The sequence below is a fragment of the Callithrix jacchus genome, chromosome 22, assembly GCF_049354715.1.
Source record: "Callithrix jacchus isolate 240 chromosome 22, calJac240_pri, whole genome shotgun sequence".
Taxonomy (NCBI): Eukaryota; Metazoa; Chordata; class Mammalia; order Primates; family Cebidae; genus Callithrix; species Callithrix jacchus.
In genome coordinates, this window is record NC_133523.1 from 20701331 (window position 1) to 20720832 (window position 19502).

General features: G+C 45.1%; 1 pseudogene; it reads right to left on the bottom strand.

Moving 5' to 3' along the window:
- Window positions 1–15928: 15928 nt before the first annotated feature.
- Window positions 15929–18068, bottom strand: LOC100399799 (double homeobox protein 5-like; annotated as a pseudogene).
- Between the last annotated feature and the right edge of the window lie 1434 nt (window positions 18069–19502).

Here is a 19502-nt window from a genome sequence, read left to right on the forward strand (position 1 = left end):
TGGTTGATTGTATCAGATTCTGCACAGCAGCTTTTTATTTATTTATTTATTTATTTATTTATTTTTGAGACAGAGTTTTGCTCTTGTTACCCAGGCTGGAGTGCAATGGCACAATCTCGGCTCACCACAACCTCCACCTCCTGGGATCAGGCAATTCTCCTGCCTCAGCCTCCTGAGTAGGTGGGATTACAGGCACGTGCCACCATGCCCAGCTAATTTTTTGTATTTTTTTAGTAGAGACGGGATTTCACCATGTTGACCAGGATGGTCTCGATCTCTTGACCTCATGATCCGCCTGCCTCGGCCTCCCAAAGTGCTGGGATTACAGGCTTGAGCCATTGCGCCCAGCCAGCTTTTTAATTTGAAGATATGACTTATTTATTCTTTTGTGTCCTGGAATATTTAGGTTTAATCAAAAAACTTGCCGCCCAGACCAGTGTTATAGGGCATTCAGTGTATTTTTTGATAATAGTAGTTTCAGAGTTTCAGGACTTAAAGCTGCTAATTTATTTTGAGTTTATTTTTACATATGGTGTGAGAAGAGGGTCTAACTTTTTTTTTGTCTGCATGTGAATATAAAGTTTTCTTAAAATCATTTAATGAAGATACTGTTTTTTTCGTTTTAAAAAGTCACCTATATTTAAAATCAGTTAGCTGTGAATACATGGATATATTTCCCTTCTTTTTTCTTCTGCTCTATGGACCTAGGTTTCTCTTTTTATTCAAGTACCATACTGCTTTGGTTACCATAGCTTTATAGTGTATTTCAAAGTCAGGTAGGGTGATACCTCCACTTCTTTTGTCTTGATTGCTTCGGCTATTCACGGTCTTTTGTGGTACCATATGAATTTTAGATATACTTTTTAAAAATTTCTATGAAGTATGTTACTGGTATTTTGATAGAGGTTACATTAAACCTATAGAATTTGTGTAATAGAAATATTTATTAATAATGCCAGTTAATGGGTAACATTTCATTTATTTATTTATTTATTTATTTATTTATTTATTTATTTATTTTGAGATGGAGTTTCGCTCTCATTACCCAGGCTGGAGTGCAATGGCGCGATCTCAGCTCACCACAGCCTCCTCCTCCTGGGTTCAGGTAATTCTCCTGCCTCAGCCTCCGGAGTAGCTGGGATTACAGGCATGCGCCACCATGCCCCGCTAATTTTTTGTATTTTTAGTAGAGACGGGGTTTCACCATGTTGACCAGGATGGTCTCGATCTCTTGACCTATTGATCCACCCACGTCAGCCTCCCAAACTGCTATGATTATAGGTGTGGGGCACCGCGCCCGGCCCCATTTATTTTTTAATTAATTAATTTTTTTGAAATGGAGTCTTGCACTGTCACCTGGGCTGGAGTGCAAATGGTGCAATCCCGACTGATTGCAACGTCCACCTCTCGGGTTCAAGCAATTCTCCTGCCTCAGCCTCCAGAGTATCTGGGATTACAGGCACCCTTCACCACAGTGAGCTAATTTTTTGTAGTTTTTGTAGAGATGTGGTTTCACCATGTTGGCCAGGCTGGTCTCGAACTCCTGAAGTCGTGATCCACCCGCCTTGACCTCCCAAAGTGCTGGGATTACAGGTGTAAGCCACCACATCTGGCTCTCTTTTTCTTTTTTTTTTTGAGACAGAATCTCCTTTTGTCACCCAGGCTGGAGTGTGGTGGCTGGATCTCAGCTGACTGCAACCTCTACCTCCTAAGTTCAAGCAATTCTCTGCCTCAACCTCCTGAGTAGCTAGATTACAGGTGCCCGCCATCGCACCCAGCTAATTTTTTTTATCTTCAGTAGAGATAGGGTTTCACCATCTTTGCCAGGCTGGTCTTGAACTCCTGATCTCGGGATCCACCTGCCTTGGCCTCCCAAAGTGCAGGGATTACAAGCATGAACCACCATGCCTGGCTTAGTCTTTCTTAAGTGCTTTCTTTTATATTAGATACTTTCCATGTAATATTTAAATTTGTTTTTCTTTGTTTTTGAGAGAGAGTTTCACTGTTGTTACCCAGACTGGAGTGCAATGGCAGGATCTCGGCTCACCGCAACCTCCGCCTGCTGGGTTCAAGTAATTCTCCTGCCTCAGCCTCCTGAGTAGCTGGGATTACAGGCGTGCACCACCATGCCCAGCTAATTTTTGTATTTTTAGTAGAGACGGGGGTTTCACCATGTTGACCAGGATGGTCTCGATCTTTTGACCGTGATCCACCCCCATCGGCCTCCCGAAGTGCTGGGATTACAGGCGTGAGCCACCGCGCGGGGCCTTAACTTTAAGACATTTTATGTAGGCCGGGCGCGGTAGCTCAAGCCTATAATACCAGCACTTCGGGAGGCCGAGGCGGGTGGATCACGAAGTCAAGAGATCGATACCATCCTGGTCAACATGGTGAAACCCCGTCTCTACTAAAAATACAAAAATTAGCTGGGCATGGTGGTGCACACCAGTAGTCCCAGCTACTCGGGAGGCTGAGGCAGGAGAATTGCTTGAACCCAGGAGGCGGAGGTTGCGGTGAGCCGAGATCGCGCCATTGCACTCCAGCCTGGGTAACGAGCGAAACTCCGTCTCAAAAAAAAAAAAAGATGTTTTATGTAATCTTTATTTGTTAAGATGGTTACAGTATGCTACAAGATGGTTGCATTATATTTATAGAAAATATACAATACAAAATAAAAAAGGAATCAAAGCATGTCACAACAAAGTTAAAAATTAAGGAAGTAAAACAGGAAATGAAAAAAAATATGTCTCCAAGAAACACATAAAACTCTAACAATGAGGTGGTTTCTGCAGATCAGCAGACTTATTCTTTCCCCCTGCTGGCTCTGAGCAACCGGGCAGTACAGATGTATGGAATTTCCCCCTGTGCAGCATGCCCCCTCCACCAAGGGGCAGCCAGAGAGCTTTGTTAAGTGCTTCCCAATCTTGGGCATCCTGACTTGGTGAGACCCCTCCCCACAACAGACATTGCCAGACAACTTATAAAAGAGTGTTCCCACTGTCATCAGGTTGGTGCCCCTCTGAGATTAAGATCTCAGAGATTTTCCAATCGACGTGGTGACGTCACGCTCTCCCGGGCCGCGACCGTTCCGCGGTGGGGGAGGGACGGACATTCATAGTCAATGGGAACACTCTTCTCGTCCTGCCCGCGGGGGCCCCTTGCCTCTCCTCCCCGCCTGTGGGGTTTGTGTTGGGAGGCATAGGGGTATGGAATCCGGCCCGACCTCGCTGTGCTCCCCGGTCCTCAGCCTGGCTGGGGCGGCATTTATATTTTTCTTTTTTTAAAAAACAAGAAAAAATAAGATCTCAGAGAAGGGAGCAGGCAGTCATCTCTGCTGTTCTGCAGGCTCCACTGGTGACATCTCCAGGTGTGAGAGAAACTCAAAGTCTTAAGTGAATTCCAAGCGAATCACAGCAGCCCTACAAAACAGCCTGTCTTGCCTGTAATCCCAGCACTTTGCGAGGCGGAGGCGGGCGAAACACCTGAGGTCAGGAGTTGGAGACCAGCCTGGACAAAATGGCGAAACCCTATTTCTACTAAAAATACCAAAAATTAGACGGGTGAAGTGGCAAGAGCCTGCAAACCCAGTTACTCAAGAGGTTGAGACAGGAGAATCACTTGAACTCTGGAGGTGGAGGTTGCAGTGAGCCGAGGTCGCATCATTGCACTCCAGCCTGGGCAACCAGAGTGAAACTCCATCTGAAAAAAAAAAAAGAAAGAAAAAAGAAGAGCCTGATTGTTTTTTGTTTGTTTGTTTGTTTTTGTGTTTGAGACCGAGTTTCGCTGTTGTTACCCAGACTGGAGTGAGTGCAATGGCACGACCTCTGCTCACTGCAACCTCTGCCTCCTGGGTTGAAGCAATTTTTCTGCCTCAGCCTCAGGAGTAGCTGGGACTACAGGCACGCACCACCATGCCCAGCTAATTTTTGTATTTTTAGGAGACATGGGGTTTCACCATGTTGACCAGGATGGTCTCAATGTCTTGACCTCGTGATCCACCCGCCTCGGCCTCCCAAAGTGCTGGGAGCCATCGTGTTTGGCCAAGAAAATAATTTTTAACCAAGAATTTCAGATCCAGCAAAATAATGCTTTATAAGTGAAGGAGAAATAAAATCCTTGTCAGACAAGCAAATGCTGAAGAAACCTGTCATCACCATGAGGCCTGCCTTGAAAGAGGTTTTAAAAGAAGTAAATATGGAAAAGAAAAAGAATTACCAGCCACCACAAAAACACACTCAAGTACAAAGACTAATGACACCGTGAAACAACACCAAGTCTGCAAAATAACTAGCCAGCACCATGAAGACAGGATCAGATTCACACAAAACATATTAACCTTAAATGTAAATGGGCTAAATGCTCCAATTAAAAGACCCAGAATGGAAGTTAAATAAAGAGTCAAGACTCATTGCTGTGCGATATTTAAGAGACCCATCTCATGGGCTGGGTGCAGTGGCTCACACATGTAATCCCAGCACTTGAGAGGCGAAGGCAGGCAGATCACCTGAGGTTGAGAGTTAAAGACTCTCTACCAAAAATACAAAATTAGCCAGTCATGGTGGTACATATCTGTAATCCTAGCTACTTGGGAGGCTGAGGCAGGAGAATCACTTGAACCCAGGAAATGGAGGTTGTGGTGAGCTGAGATCACATCATTGCACACCACCACTCCAGCCAAAAAAAAGTGAAACTTCGTCTCAAAAAAATAAATAAATAAAAGACCAATCCCACATGCAAATCCCACAAATAGGCTCAAAATTAAAAAGAAAAGAAAAGAAAAATTTACCAAGCAAATAAAAGCAGAAGCAAAGGCAGGGGTTGTAATCATAGTTTCTGACAAACAGAATTTGAACTAACAAAGATCAAAAAAAACAAAAAGAGCATTACATAACGCTAAAAGAATCAATCCAAGGAGCACCCAGATTTAAAAAAACACATTCTTAGAGACCTACAAAAGCCATGAAGGTCGAGACCACAAACCAGCCCCTAACTGCTTCTCATTTAATGTAATCCTCGCTGTTTATCATTATTTGTCTCAATAAAGTCATGAAATCTTTTTTTTTTTATAGAATAGAATAAGGAGACAGGGCCTTATTCTATTGCTCAGGCTGAAGTGAAGTGGTGCAATTGTGGCTTACTGCAGCCCCGAATACCTCAGCTCAAGCAATCTTCCCACCTCAGCCTCCTGAGTAGCTGAGACCACAGTCATGTGCCACTGCATTCGGCAAATTTTTAAAAAAATCTGCAGAGACAAGCTCTCCCTGTGTTGCTCAGGCTGGTCTCCTGGCCTCAAGCAATCCTCTTGCCTCAGCTTTCCAAAGTGTTGGGATTATAGGCATGAGCCATCACACTCAGCCTATTTTTAAGATACCTAATATAATTTGGAAATTAATTTGCCAGCTGCTGTCTTATTTACATGAATATTTGCAATATTCATAGAGGTGTTTCTATAACACCTCCATGCCTGTAATCATGTATAAGATATAGCCAATTGACTTACCTTATTCTGTTTGGAAATAGTAAATATAGTGTTTTCACCAACTCTGTGCATAGAATATACCAAATGGAGAACATAACTGTGTCAGGACAGAAAAAAATCTGTTGTCTCTTTACTATGGTGAGACTGTTTTCCTTCATGAAATCAGCAAAGAAAAGTAACTGACCTCAGCTTTTTGTGGTAGGAAAAAAATGTTATGCTCTTCAGCAGTTCTCATAATTGCATTATTTTGTGATCTATCCTCTGGTTTAAAAATGTTTTCATGCCAGTCCTGGGATCAGTGCTCATCTTAGTACTGTTTTGAGTCAATGTATAATTTTTACCTTCAGTTTTTCTTTTGCCTAATGGACTTGAGTTTTCAGACAGTTAACCATTCTGACATTGAATACTATATTTGATATTTTTGCATTCACAACTACTCATTTTCTTTATACATTCATGGTGATTTAATTTATTCTCCGCAATGTTTCACCTCCTACTCATTTTCCTGCTCTCTTACTTAGCACGTGGTCATTCCATTGTGCGCTCCTTCATGGTTAAGATGGAAAATAACTTCCTCTTTTAATTCCATTTTTGCATTTAATAGATTCCATTTGGTCATATGTAATACTCTTTTAATATTATACTAAAATCAGCTCATGTATATTTTACTTGGATCTCTGATCACTATAGATGATATTGAAAAACAAGTCTCACAACCATTCTTTTAAAATCCCAAAAGAAATACAAAAATATGTTTTAAATATCTGGCTTGTCTTAAAAATTAATTGTTTCTGTTGCTCAGAGAGCATAGCGGTCAAGTCCATTGTCAATATCAATGGTCAAGTCCATTGTCAAGTCCAATATCATTCAGTTTTCCTGTCCCCAAGATTGCCTCACTTGCCAAATGGAAACAATAGAGTACGTCAGAGAATGGTAACAGTTTGATGTACAACACTGTTATAGTACTCAGGCTAGGAATTTTTATCTATACACACATGTATATTTTTATAGCAGAACTCTCAGAAAAAAAGAAAATGAAATTTAACAGGAAATTGACGGCTTGGAAACAATGGTAAGTGGAAAAGAGTGGATTTCAGTTGCCATGGTACCACAGGTCTCTTGTTTCCACTCTGGATCCTCTCACTCTGAATAAGATGAACAGTCATTGAAAAATGACAAATGGCCTCCAGGGATGTGGCCATAGGAATGATCTTCTTATCTCAAACCACAGTAGGATTCCTGGGCAATTGCTTCCTTCTTTACCATTATTGTTATTCATTTCACCAGATGCACATTAATGTCCACAGATCTGACTCTCCAGCACCTGACTGTAGCCAACTCCTTGGTCATTCTCTCTAAAGGAGCCCCACAGACAGTGACCTCCTTGAGGCTGAAACATTTCCCCTGTGTAATTGGGTGCCAATTTGTTTTCTGTTTTCAGAGTGATCAGGGGTATGTGCATGGGCACCTCCTGCTTCCTGAGTATCTTCTAGGCCATTGTGATCAGCCCCACAAATTCCAGGTGGGCAGAGCTGAAACTACAAGTTCCCAGATACACTGAGGCCTTCAACCTCCTGTGCTGGCTGAGGAATATGCTGGTAACGATCATTTTTCTTAGGAGTGTGACTGGCAAGTGGAGTAACTGAAATAATACACAGAAAAGAGATTTGAGATGTTGTTCTGCAGTAGGTAATAACAGAACTACAGGATTACTACATACAACGTTGCCATCATCTTCTCATATTTTGTGTTTGGGCCTCACCACCTGGGCCAGCGGCTCCATGGTTTTTATTCTGCATGGGCACAGGAAGTGGGTCCAACACCTTCACAGGACTAAGCTCTTCCCCAGGTCCTCCTCGGAGTCCAGAGTCACCAAAAGAATCCTTGTTCTAGTGAGCACCTTTGCATCATTTTACATCCTCTCCTCTGTCTTCACACTATTTTTGGCTAAGTACCCTAACCCCAGCTGGTGGCTGGTGAACACGTCTGCACCGATCACTGCCTGTTTTCCCACAGTCAGCCCCTTTGTCCTCAATGGGCCGTGATCCCGGGACATCCAGGCTCAGCTCTACCTGCTGTGGCAGGAATAGACAATCTCCTGAGCTAGTCAGATAGCTCCAGTTTATGTGAGCTGTCTTGAGTGCTTCTACGTTGTTCAGCCATTTCTTCTCCCCATGCCAAGGTTGGAGCACCATTGTGAGCAGTCACATGACAGAGAGTGTGATCCAGAAACCGAGCCTCTGTTCTCGTATGATGTGTCATGGGGTGAGAATGGCAGGTACAGATTAAATATTTTGAAAATGATTTTATAATTTTCATTTATTGAACACTTTAATGGAGACATTTCAAGGGTAAAAACTCTTTTTAAAATGGGCCTCTAACAACTTGGAGACAATGAAAAACATGTATGAGTATGTAACATAAAACTAACTAATTAAAAATATCCTAAAATTAACTGGACACAGAAATATAAGAAAGACTTAATAAAATGAAAAAAAAAAAAGGCTGAGTATCTGCTTTGAACTTTGGGAATGAATCTATGGGGGAACCGTCTACTGTCCATGGAAGAGCTGAAGACAAGGTGTCCGAGCATATAGGTCATTGTTTATTTTGCAGGGAAGATAATTGTTGCTTTGAAATATTCAAGGGAGAATTTTTAAAGGTATCATGAAGTAAAATGTACAATTCTTTGACCACAGTGGAAAATTTTAAAAGACGCTTTGTGATTATATTTGTGATAACATAGATAGCATTTACTGATTATTCAACAATTTCAACAATATGACACACATGCTCGTTCTAATTGACATATGTAGAAAGTGGGTTTTACATCACATTTTTCAGCACAAGTAGGTCACTGAAATATTTTGATCTCAAAGAAATTTTTACCAAATATAAAATATTTTAATCAAAGAGATTAGCTTTGTTATTCATGATATAATAATATTTTTGAAATAGTATATTAAAGAATTTTAAAGATTATAACTGGGAAATACTCCTACTGAATATTATTTTTTTAGACTAAAAGACAGTTTAAATCCTTCACATCAAAGCTGCTCACTCTATTTAATTCAAGAGTATTAGGCAGGCCAGGTGCGGTGGCTCAAGCCTGTAATCCCAGCACTTTGGGAGGCCGAGGCGGGTGGATCACGAGGTCAAGGGATCGAGACCATCCTGGTCAACATGGTGAAACCCTGTCTCTACTAAAAATACAAAAAATTAGCTGGGCATGGTGGCGCGTGCCTGTAATCCCAGCTACTCAGGAGGCTGAGGCAGGAGAATTGCCTGAACCCAGGAGGCGGAGGTTGTGGTGAGCCGAGATCGCACCATTGCACTCCAGCCTGGGTAACAAGAGGGAAACTCTGTCTCAAAAAAAAAAAAAAGTTTTAGGCAAAATAAGATAACTGCAAATTTACTTACTAGAATAGAGGATGCCGACAATATGCATGCTAGATGTCAGTCTCTGGAATTTACAAAAAGAAGCATAGGTGAAATACAGTAATGTGTAGCAATAAAGCATAAGGTAGATAATAAAATACAGAACAATTATTACAGAGAATATAACACAAATGAGTAAAATCAACAGTAAAATACACAGACCTAGAGCAATGTTGAAAAAAAACTAACTTAAATATTAATACATGTTATTAAAACAATTGATATATATATATATATATATATATATATATATATATATATATTTTGAGACGGAGTTTTGCTCTTATTACCCAGGCTGGAGTGCAATGGCACAATCTTGGCTCACCAAAACCTCCACCTCCTGGGTTCAGGCGATTCTCCGACCTCAGCCTCCTGAGTAGCTGGGATTACAGGCACGCGCCACCATGCCCAGCTAATTTTTTGTATTTTTAGTAGAGACGGGGTTTCACCATGTTGACCAGGATGGTCTTGATCTCTTGACCTTGTGATCCACCCGCCTGGACCTCCCAAAGTGCTGGGATTACAGGAGTGAGCGACTGCACCCGGCCCCAACAATTGATATTTTTAAACCCCTGGAGACCAATATAAAAAACCTTATAGTAATAAATTAGAAAACGGAGAGAAAAAAGAATTAGACGGTATAGTCTCTATTATACTTGCTTTGTATTTCAGAGGCTCAGGGGCAGAGAAGACTGCTGCCTTGTCTCTGATGGGACTTTGGGTTTCGAACATTTGAGTAAATGCTGGAATGAGTTAAGACATTGGGGGACTGCAGAGAAGGCCTTATTTTATTTTGCAATGTGAGGAGGACATGAGATTTGGTGGGCCAAGGGAAGAATAATATGGTTCGGCTCCGTGTCCCTGCCAGAACTCATGTGAAATGTAATATGGGGTATGTTAAAGGAAGCGGTTGCTGGAAGGTGATTTAATCATGGTGGACGGTGGCATTTGGAAGTGAGGGTGTGGGGCACAAATGGTTAACACTATCTTCTTAATGCTGTCTGGGTGATAGATAGTGAATTCCCATGATAAATGAATACTGACCTTCTGGCTTTTGAACTTACATTGGGCCTGTTTCTCCTTGTGTTACTTTAATGGAATGTTTTTTTCCCATTGGACTGCACATTTTGCCTTAGCAAGCTTGCTCATGCGTGTACCATCATTGTATCTTGAAAGACAAGACCTCCCTTTTAAATTCAGGGATTCACAGGCAGAAGGGACTGTAGCCTTGTTTTGGATGAGACTTTGAACTTTTTACGTTTGAATTACTGTTGAAATGTGCTCAGATTTTTGGAAACATTTGAAAATACTTGTTTGTATTTTGTTCTCTGAGGACATGAGATTCAGAGTGTCAGGGTCAGAATAATATGATTTGCCGTGTTTCCCAACCAAAACTCATGTGGAATTGTATTCCCAAACGTTGAAGGTGGGGTCTGGTAGGAGGTTATTCAATCATAGACTGGAGGTTGGTGAGCATGAAGGAAAAAATGATTGGGTAAGGTGGGGAGGAATAGGTTTATAGTAAGGTTGTGAGAGAGTGTTGGAGAGTAGGAAGGGAAAGTAGCCTGCTGCAGAGGCAAAGGATAGCAGGAGTGGCTGCGAGAAACAGAGCTCTGGAACACCTAACGGGGAAGGAAGGAGTTTATTATTATTATTATTATTATTATTATTATTATTATGGCCGGGAGCCAGGCGATGATTTGTCTAAATAACCCAGCTTGTCTAACAAAGAGAGGCTCTGCCTTTATATTGTGATATAGCTAGCCTAGAGTTAGAACCTGTACACTGCCATTTTATAAAAGACAAAACTGTTTCTATTCTCCTCGCAAGGACTGCTAACCTTGGTTTCTGTAAACTGCTAATTTACTTTGCAAAAAGGTAAAGCTGCATACTTCCTCTTATCTGTAACTGCCAGAATTGCTGGCCTTTGATCATCGGTAATGGCCAGAGTAAGCACCCCTGAATAATTCCATTCTGGCCCCAAGTAACTCCCACCCAGACGATGTGTAAGCAAATGGTTATCTTAAGTTCTGCAAATCTCTCCCCTAGGCCTCGGAATGTCCGGAGCCCATCACCCTCCTCTCCTACCCAGGAGGTGATTCACAGCCCACCGAGATATCTGAAGGTTTTCATCTCTGCTCCTTACCCCAACTCCCAAAGTGGTTTAGTGGGTATAAAAGATCTTGTCTCTCTTCTTTCGGGGCCACGGGTTGGAGAGACGTGAGTCCTCCGTGGTCGCCGGCAATAAACCCTGCAATTTGGCATACTTTTGTCTTGGTGTTGACTTTCTGTGCTCGGTCCGATACAACACAAGTCTGTATTTTTCTTCTGCACTGCCCTATAGAAGTTTTTCAAGAGGTTCTGCCTGGAAACAGTGAGGGGTGGGGAGTAAAGTGGGGGTGTGTTGGGGGCAGATCTTTCACAAATGCTTAAGCACTGTCTTTTCCTGATAGTGAGTTCTAAGGAGATCTGGTTGTATGACAGGGTGTGGTACCTCTTTCTCAGTCTTTCTCCTACTACTGCCAGATGAAACATCCCATTGCTTCTTGGTCTTCTAGTATCATTGAGAGGCTTCTCGAGTTTGCCCAGAAGCAAAAGTCTCTAAGCTTTCTTTACAGCCTGCCTAACCCTTTAGGCAATCTAACCTCTTTATGATTACACAGAAAATTAGAGCTGTGAAATGAAGCTATGAGATGTCCTCAAGGGATTTTCACCACTGTCTCGGGAATCAACACTCAGCTTCTTTTCACGCAAATATCTGAAGTCTCTGTGAATTTTCTACCCTAAATGGGCTTTTCTTCTTTTAGCACATTGCCAGGTTGCAACAAAGGTAGCTGAAAATGTAGAAGCAGGTTCAGAAGTGGCTAACAGCCAGAGGTTGGAGAGTTTGGAGGCCTTGAAGAAGACAGAAAGGTAAGAAAAAGTTTAGCCTATTGTAGAGACTTGCTAAATAGTTATAATTAAAAGGATTATAGATGGAAGGACAGTGAAGGCCGGGCTTAGAAGATCTCAGATAAAAATGAGGAACTTACTGAAAACAAGAGCCAAGTTTACTTTTGTTTTGCCTTAGGAGAGAACGTGGCTGCACAGTGCCCCTGCCCTGGAGACTGTAAAACTTTGAACTTAAGGGTGATGATTTAGGTTGTATTTGGTGGAATGAACATCTATGCACCAAAGCTTAAGAGGTGTCCTGTTTGTGTCAAAGATTCTGTGGTCTTATGTGTGACCAAATAAATAACCTCAAGTTGAAACATTTATTTAAATGAGAAGCAGAGCTTAAAAGTTTGGACAATTTGCAGCCTGGCCAAATGGTCAAAGAGAAAAGCCGATTTTCAGTGTAAAATTTCAGTAAGAGTTCAAAAATTTGCATACAATGGAGCCCAGTGCTAATAGTCAAAATAATGGGAAAAGGCATTTCAGACAACCTTGCTGTCACAGGCCCTGGAACCTAGGAGAGAATAGATGGCTTTTTGAGCCAGTCCCATGGCCCCGCTTCTATGAGCACCCTCAGGACACTGCTGCCTGCATACCTGCGGCTCCTGCTGCAGCTCCAGCTCCAGCCATTATTCAAAGATGCACAGGTACAGCTTAGGTCACTGCTTCGGATGGTGCAAGCTCCAAGCCTCAATGGCTTCCACGTGTGTTAAGCCAGCAGGTGCACAGAGCAGGAGACTAGAGGCTTAGGAGTCTTCATCTAGACTCCAGAGGATATACAGTAAAACCTGGGTGTCCTGGGAGAAGCTTCTTGAAGAGGCAGAGCCCCATGGAAAATCTTTACACGTCAGTACAGAAGAAACATATAAGGTTGGAGCCTCCACACAGGGAGGCACCTTTCTCCAGACCCCAGATTTATAGACCCACCAACAGCTTGCACTTTGGGTTTTAAAAAGCTACAGGCGGGCCGGGCGTGGTGGCTCACGCCTGTAATCCCAGCACTTTGGGAGGCCGAGGTGGGTGGATCATGAGGTCAAGAGATCGAAACATCCTGGTCAACATGGTGAGACCCCCGTCTCTACTAAAATACAAAAAATTAGCTGGTCATGGTGGTGTGTGCCTGTAATCCCAGCCACTCAGGAGGCTGAGGCAGGAGAATTGCCTGAACCCAGGAGGTGGAGGTTGCGGTGAGCCGAGATCGCGCCATTGCACTCCAGCCTGGGTAACAAGAGTGAAACTCTATCTCAAAAAAAAAAAAAAAAAAAGCTATAGGCACTCAACACCAGCCCAGTTCATGAGGGCGGCTTTGTGGGATAAACCCTGCAAAGCCACAGGTGCAGAGCTGCTGAAAGCCTTGGGAGCCCAGCCATCACACCACCCTGTGCTCAGAATGTGGGACATAGATTTGAAAAAGGTAATTTTGGAGCTGAAGGTTTAAATGACTGGCCTGCTGGGTTCTTGACTTGCATGCGGTCTATAGTCACATCTGTATTTTGTGCTTCTTTCTGGCAAATTTCTTCCTTTTGGCTGGAATGCTTATTCAATGCTTGTACAATTGTTTTACCTTGTAAGTAGCTAACTTGCTTTGTATTACAGAGGTTCAGGGACAGAAGAGACTGCAGCCTGTGTCAGATGAGACTTTGGGCTTTGGATATTTGAGTAAATGCTGGAGTGAGTTCAGATATTGAGGGACTGTAGAGAAGGCATGATCATACTTTACAGAAACCATGAGGTTTTACTTCGAGAACCTGCCTGTTCTTGGCTTTTTATATAAGTAAAATCAGATAGTATTTGAGTTTTTCCTTCTGGCTCCTTTCACTTAGAAGAATGTTTTCTAGGCTTATTTATGGTTTTTCTATGGATCAGTTCTCCATTGCTTTCTATGGCTTTGTAAGTTTCCATTGTAATTCATTAAGATAAAACAAGTGATCCACTGATATTCACACAGAGCCAACCCCTAAGCCGAAATTGTGGTAAAATATGTTTTTCATAACTGTCACAATACTCTCTATCTCCATGAGTTCAACTGTTTTAATTTTTAGTTCCCACAAACGAGTGAGAACGTAGGAAGTTTGTCTTTCAATGCCTGGTTTATCTTAGTTAGCATAATAATCTTCTATCCATGTCCTTGCAAATGACAGGATTGTATTCTTTTTTAATAGCTGAATAGTACTTACTATGTATACGTGTCACATTTTCTTTATATCTATTGATGGACACAGGTTAATTCCAAACCTTGGTTATTTTGAAGTGCTGAAATAGACATGATAGTGCAGACAGCTCACTGGGACACTGATTTTCTCATGTTGGGTATATACCTAGCAGTCGTTTTCAGGGATTATATAACAGATCTATTTTCAGTTTGTTGAAAAACCTCCAAACTTATTTTTTTTTTTTTAGTGATGGTACTAATTTATATTCCTAACAAGTTTACCTGAGTTCCCTTTTCTCAGTCAAACTATTGGTGAGAATCTAAATTAGTACAATTTCTATGGTGGTTTTCGCCAGCATTTGTGTTAAAGTATATTCCTTTATAGCCACGTTTTGAAAATTTGATCATAAAGAAATGTTGAATTATACTAAATGCTTTTTTAGCATCATTTGAAATAATCATATGGTTTTTGTCCTTCATTCTGTTCATATGATGTATCACATTGATTTGCATAAGTTGGACTATGCTTGCTTCACTGGGATGAATCCCACTAGGTCATGATGTGACCTTTTAATCATCTTATTCAATTTAGTTTGCTGGTATTTTGTTAAAAGTTTTTTTTTTTAGATGGAGTTTCACTCTTGTTACCCAGGCTGGAGTGCAATGGCGCGATCTCGGCTCACCGCAACCTCCGCCTCCTGGGTTCAAACAATTCTGCCTCAGCCTTCCGAGTAACTAGGATTACAGGCGTGCGCCACCATGCCCAGCTAATTTTTGTATTTTTAGTAGAGACGGGGTTTCACCATGTTGACCAGGATGGTCTCGATTTCTTGACCTCGTGATCCACTGGCCTCGGCCTCCCAAAGTGCTGGGATTACAGGCTTGAGCCACCGTGCCCGGCCCAGAAGTTTTTAAATTAATATTCATCAAACATAATGGCTTATTGCTTTCTTTGCTGATGTGTCTTTTTGTTTGTTGTTTTGACATGGAGTCTTGCTCTGTTGCTCAGGCTAAAGTGAAGTGGCATAATCTGGGCTCACTGAAACCTCCGCCTCCCAGTTTCAAGAAATTCTTCTGCCTCAGTGTCTGGAGTACCTGAAATTACTGTCGCCAACCACCACGCCTGGCTACTTTTTGTATTTTTGGTAGAGACAGAGTTTCATGATGTTGGTCATGCTGGTCTTGAAGGCCTAACCTCAAGTCATCTGCCTGCCTCAGCCTCACAAAGTGCTGGAATTACAGACGTGAGCCACCATGCCCGACCTTGATGTGTCTTTTAATGATTTTGGTATCATGATAATGCTGACCTAATAGAACAGATTGAAAGTGTTACCTACTTCTTTAATTTTGAAATAGTTTAAATGAGATTACTATCGGTTCCTTAAGTGTTTGGTAGAATTCAGTAGTAAAACAGAGTCCTGGGATTTTCATTGCTACAAAAATTGTATTTGGATCTTATCTTTTCTTTCTTATTTAATCTTGTAAACGGTGTGTCAAATCTATCTTTTCAAAAACACAGTTGTTTGCTTTTCTGTAATTTTTTCCCTTTCTTTTGCCTTTTCTATTCCTTTTTTCTTCTTTCTCATTATCTTTCTTTCCTTCTTTCATTTTATTCATTCATTCATTCTTTCCTGCTTTCTTTATTTCTTGTTCTTTTTCTAGAAATGAAGTCTCAAGCTATCACACAGGCGAAAGTGCCATCACATGATCTTACTTCACTGCGACTTCTGCCTCCCCGGTGTAAGAGGCTCTACTGCCAAAGCCTCCAAAGTCGTCAAAATTCAGGCATGCACAACCACACCCACCAAATATTTTGAATTATTCATAGAAAAAATTATTCACCATGCGAGCAGGACTGACCTGGAACTACTGACCTCAACTGATTTGCCAACCCCAGCCTCCAAAAGTGCTGGTATTACAACTATGAGACACCAGGCCGGCCTACTTTCTTACTGAAATTTTATTTATGGTCTGATTTTTACAATTTGTTTTCTATGGACTTATACAAATTTACGTTTTGATTTGTTCTTACCTTCAAACACCTCTGTGAATATACACTTTACTCCCTTCACTACTTTCACTCTGTATCTAAAATCTACATCCTTTATGTCTACCCTTCACCCCAACGAGGAAAAATAAGGACCTCCTTGGCCCAGAGTCTCGGGTCTGCGTTTAGCTTCAAGGTGCTTCCCGTGGATGGCATGTAGGCTGGCAGGGCACCCGTGGGCAGGTGAAAGTGGAGCGGGGAAGCAGAAAAGGCAAAAAGGAAGTTAGGCTTGCCTATGGATCCGGCAAGGCGTTTCCAGAAAACTGGAAAAAGGGGGCGCTGGGGCTGGCTCTCCGGGGTTCCACAGGAATTCTACAGAAACTGAAGGCCTCCCTATGGGCTGGAACACGTTACATGGGTGGTGGGTGGTGCGCAGTGAGGAAGTAAACCCCCATGAGAGTCTTGAGTTTTCTGGACCCTCAGTCCGGAAAGGTGCCAATGTCTGTGGGTGTCGCCATTGCCGCGAGTATCTCACACAAGCAGCCTCCCTCCATGCCTTCCTGCCTCCCTGCATACCTCCTTCCCTTCCTCCCTCTCTCCATGTCTCCCTTCCTTATTTTCTCCCTCTTTCACTCCTTCCCTTTCTCCCTCCATTCTGTCCTTTCCTCTCTTAATTTCTCCCTCCCTCTCTGCCTGGGAGGCTCTCACGATCTCTACCCGCTTTCCCTGCCGCCTGGAAAAAGCAGCACCTGCGTTTGCGCAGGGACTCGTGTCTGTGTGGTGGGGTAGGGGAGAGGAGGGGTGAGAGCCCTGCCTGGGTTGGTCCTCGAAGCGCAGCTGGCTCCCCCGAGAGGCGCGCAGGCGCCGCAGAAGGCCCACGTCTCGGGACCTGGGCGGCTCTGGGAAACCCGAGATGCTCAGGAAAGAATGGCAGCACAGCCCTGCCCTGTGTGTAGTGTCTCACCTGACTGACCTGGAACTCAGGGATCCTAGACAGGTGTGGGGGAAGGGAAGACTCGCCGCTGATTACGAAGGCAGTCAGTCAACGTGATCACGCCATTGCAAGCCAGAGAGACCAGAGCAACAGGCACCCTTGTGGAGGGCAAAGACAGACAGACAGAGACACACACACACACACACACACACGCACGCACTGACGACGAAATCCGAAATCCCGTTTCAGTTGGACTGAGTGTGACTCCTGTGTGGATGGGACTGTCCCGCTCCTCCTGGCATCTGCTCGGGTGCGCAGGACAGCCAAGAGCCTGAGAGTGGGGAAGCGCCACCTCCGGAAGAGCCAGGGCAGCGAACCCACTAGTGCCGGGGGCAGGTTTCGAGATTCCTTCTGCCGGCGGCGCGGCGGCCTGGCTCCCGGAAGCCCCCTGTGGGAGAGCCCCTGGCGCGCAGGGCACGTGGGGCGTGGGGCGCCGGGAGCGCCTTTTCCCACGCCCCGGTGTGGGTGAGGGCGACCGAGGGAGGAGGAGAGTGGCACCCCCCAGGGGCCGGATTGCACAGGCCCCCTGCGTGCGTGGGTGCCCTCTCACCTGGGCCTGGATGCCTGGCCCTTCGATTCTGAAACCAGATCTGAATCCTGGACTCCGGGAGGCCCGTCTCTCTGGCCAGATCCTCCCTGGTGGCGAAGTTCGGAAATCGCTCTCGCTCGAAAGCTCGGAGGAGCACGGAGGTCTGGGACTGGGTCACGGCGGTCCGCTTTCGCCGGCCTTCTGGCGGGCCGCGGGGCCCAGGCCAGGACCTGGATTCCCGCTGGTGCTGCCTCAGCCGGCGCGATCTGTCATTCTGAAACCAAATCTGGACCCTGGGCTCTGGAATGCCGATGGCCTGGGCCAGCTTTCTCTGGTGGCCATGCCCGGGTACGGGTTCTGCTCCAAGGACTCTCGCAGGGCATCCCTTTGGCTCGGGGTCCAAACGAGTCTGCTTCGCCGTCCTCGCTCTCGGGCTTCCGCGGGGAGAGGGCTGCCAGGAGCTGTGGGGAGAGCCATCGCGGAGAGACCGGGCCCGAGTGTCACAGACAGACACAGGAACACAGAGGCCGGCCGGCCGGTTCCGGTGCGCCTCAGTCAACCTCTGGACACCGCACCGCAGGCAGGTCGACCCAAGAGTCCGGCCCCACCATCCAGAGACCGTTCTTATAAAGACCTAGCTGCCCCACCCCCCTCATGAATATGCATGAGCTCCGGGGACCAAGGGCGGGACAGCCCGCCCTCTCGAGCCGGAAACCAAACGCACCAGGGCCTTGAGGGATGGGTGGGGTTGGGGCCAGAGCGGCCGAGGGAAGGAAAAGGGGGGCTTTGGGGCAGCTCTCCGGGGTTCCCCAGGAATCCACGGAAACTGAAAGTCTCTCTCTGGGCCCCAACACTTTACCGGGGCGGGGCGGGGGCCGGGGTGTCGGCCAGGGAAAGGTGGAGTTCAGAAGTCCACCCCCACGACCGTCTTGAGTTTTCTCGCCCTCTCTCCGTGAAGGCGCCGACGTCTGTGGGTGTCGCCGTTGCCGCGAGTGTCTCATACACGCAGCTGCGTGGATCCTGTTCCTGTTTCTGTAGAAAATGAGAGCAAAAGCACAGAGAAGAGACGTCCCGTGCATGACGGCCTGACGGTGGATTCCTGTTTCCTGCAACACGGGGAGTCTCCCATACAGCCTGTTTGCAAACCGGAAAAATGAGCACGGGCACGATGCTGGTTTTCACGGATCCCTGGAACTTTCTGTTTCCCCTCTGAGCTCGGGAAACAAAGTCAACATGATCACCTGATCACCCCTTCGGAAGCCAGAGAGACGTGAGCAACAGGTACCTTTGCGGAGGACAAATGCATACACATAAGCACACACACACACACACACACACACACGCTGAAAGCCGAAATCCCGCTTCAGTCGGCCTGAGTGTGACTCCTGTGTGGATGGGACTGTCTGCCTCGCGCTCCATTGCAGAGCTCAACACGGGGATCTGTAGTCTGTGAGCCTGTGAATGACACCCAGGCTAGCACCGAAGTCTGGGCTCTTTGCTCTTTGGGGAATTCGGCCAATCCTGGGGAAGACGGCGGAATTCGTCTGGATCGCCCTCGTGGTGAAGGAACCCAGGCTGGTGGTGGCTGTGGCTGGCCAGGGAGCGCCCCGCCCGGCAGACGTGGGCGAAATGTTTTCCGAGTGTGGGGTCCTCTTGGTCCTGGATGCAGAAGACCGCTCTTCTCTGCGTTTTTCCCTCTGTCCCTTGGTCCCTTTCTCCTTCTGTTCCTGAATACTCACATCTTTCCCTTTCTTCCTCAATGTCTCCCACGCTCCCTTTCTTCCTTTCTTCCACCCTTTGTCCCTTTCTCACATTTACCCTCTCCCTCCCTGCCTCCCACCCTCCCGGCTCCTCTCCCTCCCTCCCTCCCTCCGTGCCTCCCTCCCTTTCTATCTCCCTCCCGCCTTCCCTCCCTGCCTCCCGCCTGCCTGCCTCCCAGCTCCCCTGCCTACCCCCTCCCCTGTCTCCCTCCCTCCCTCCCCTGTCTCC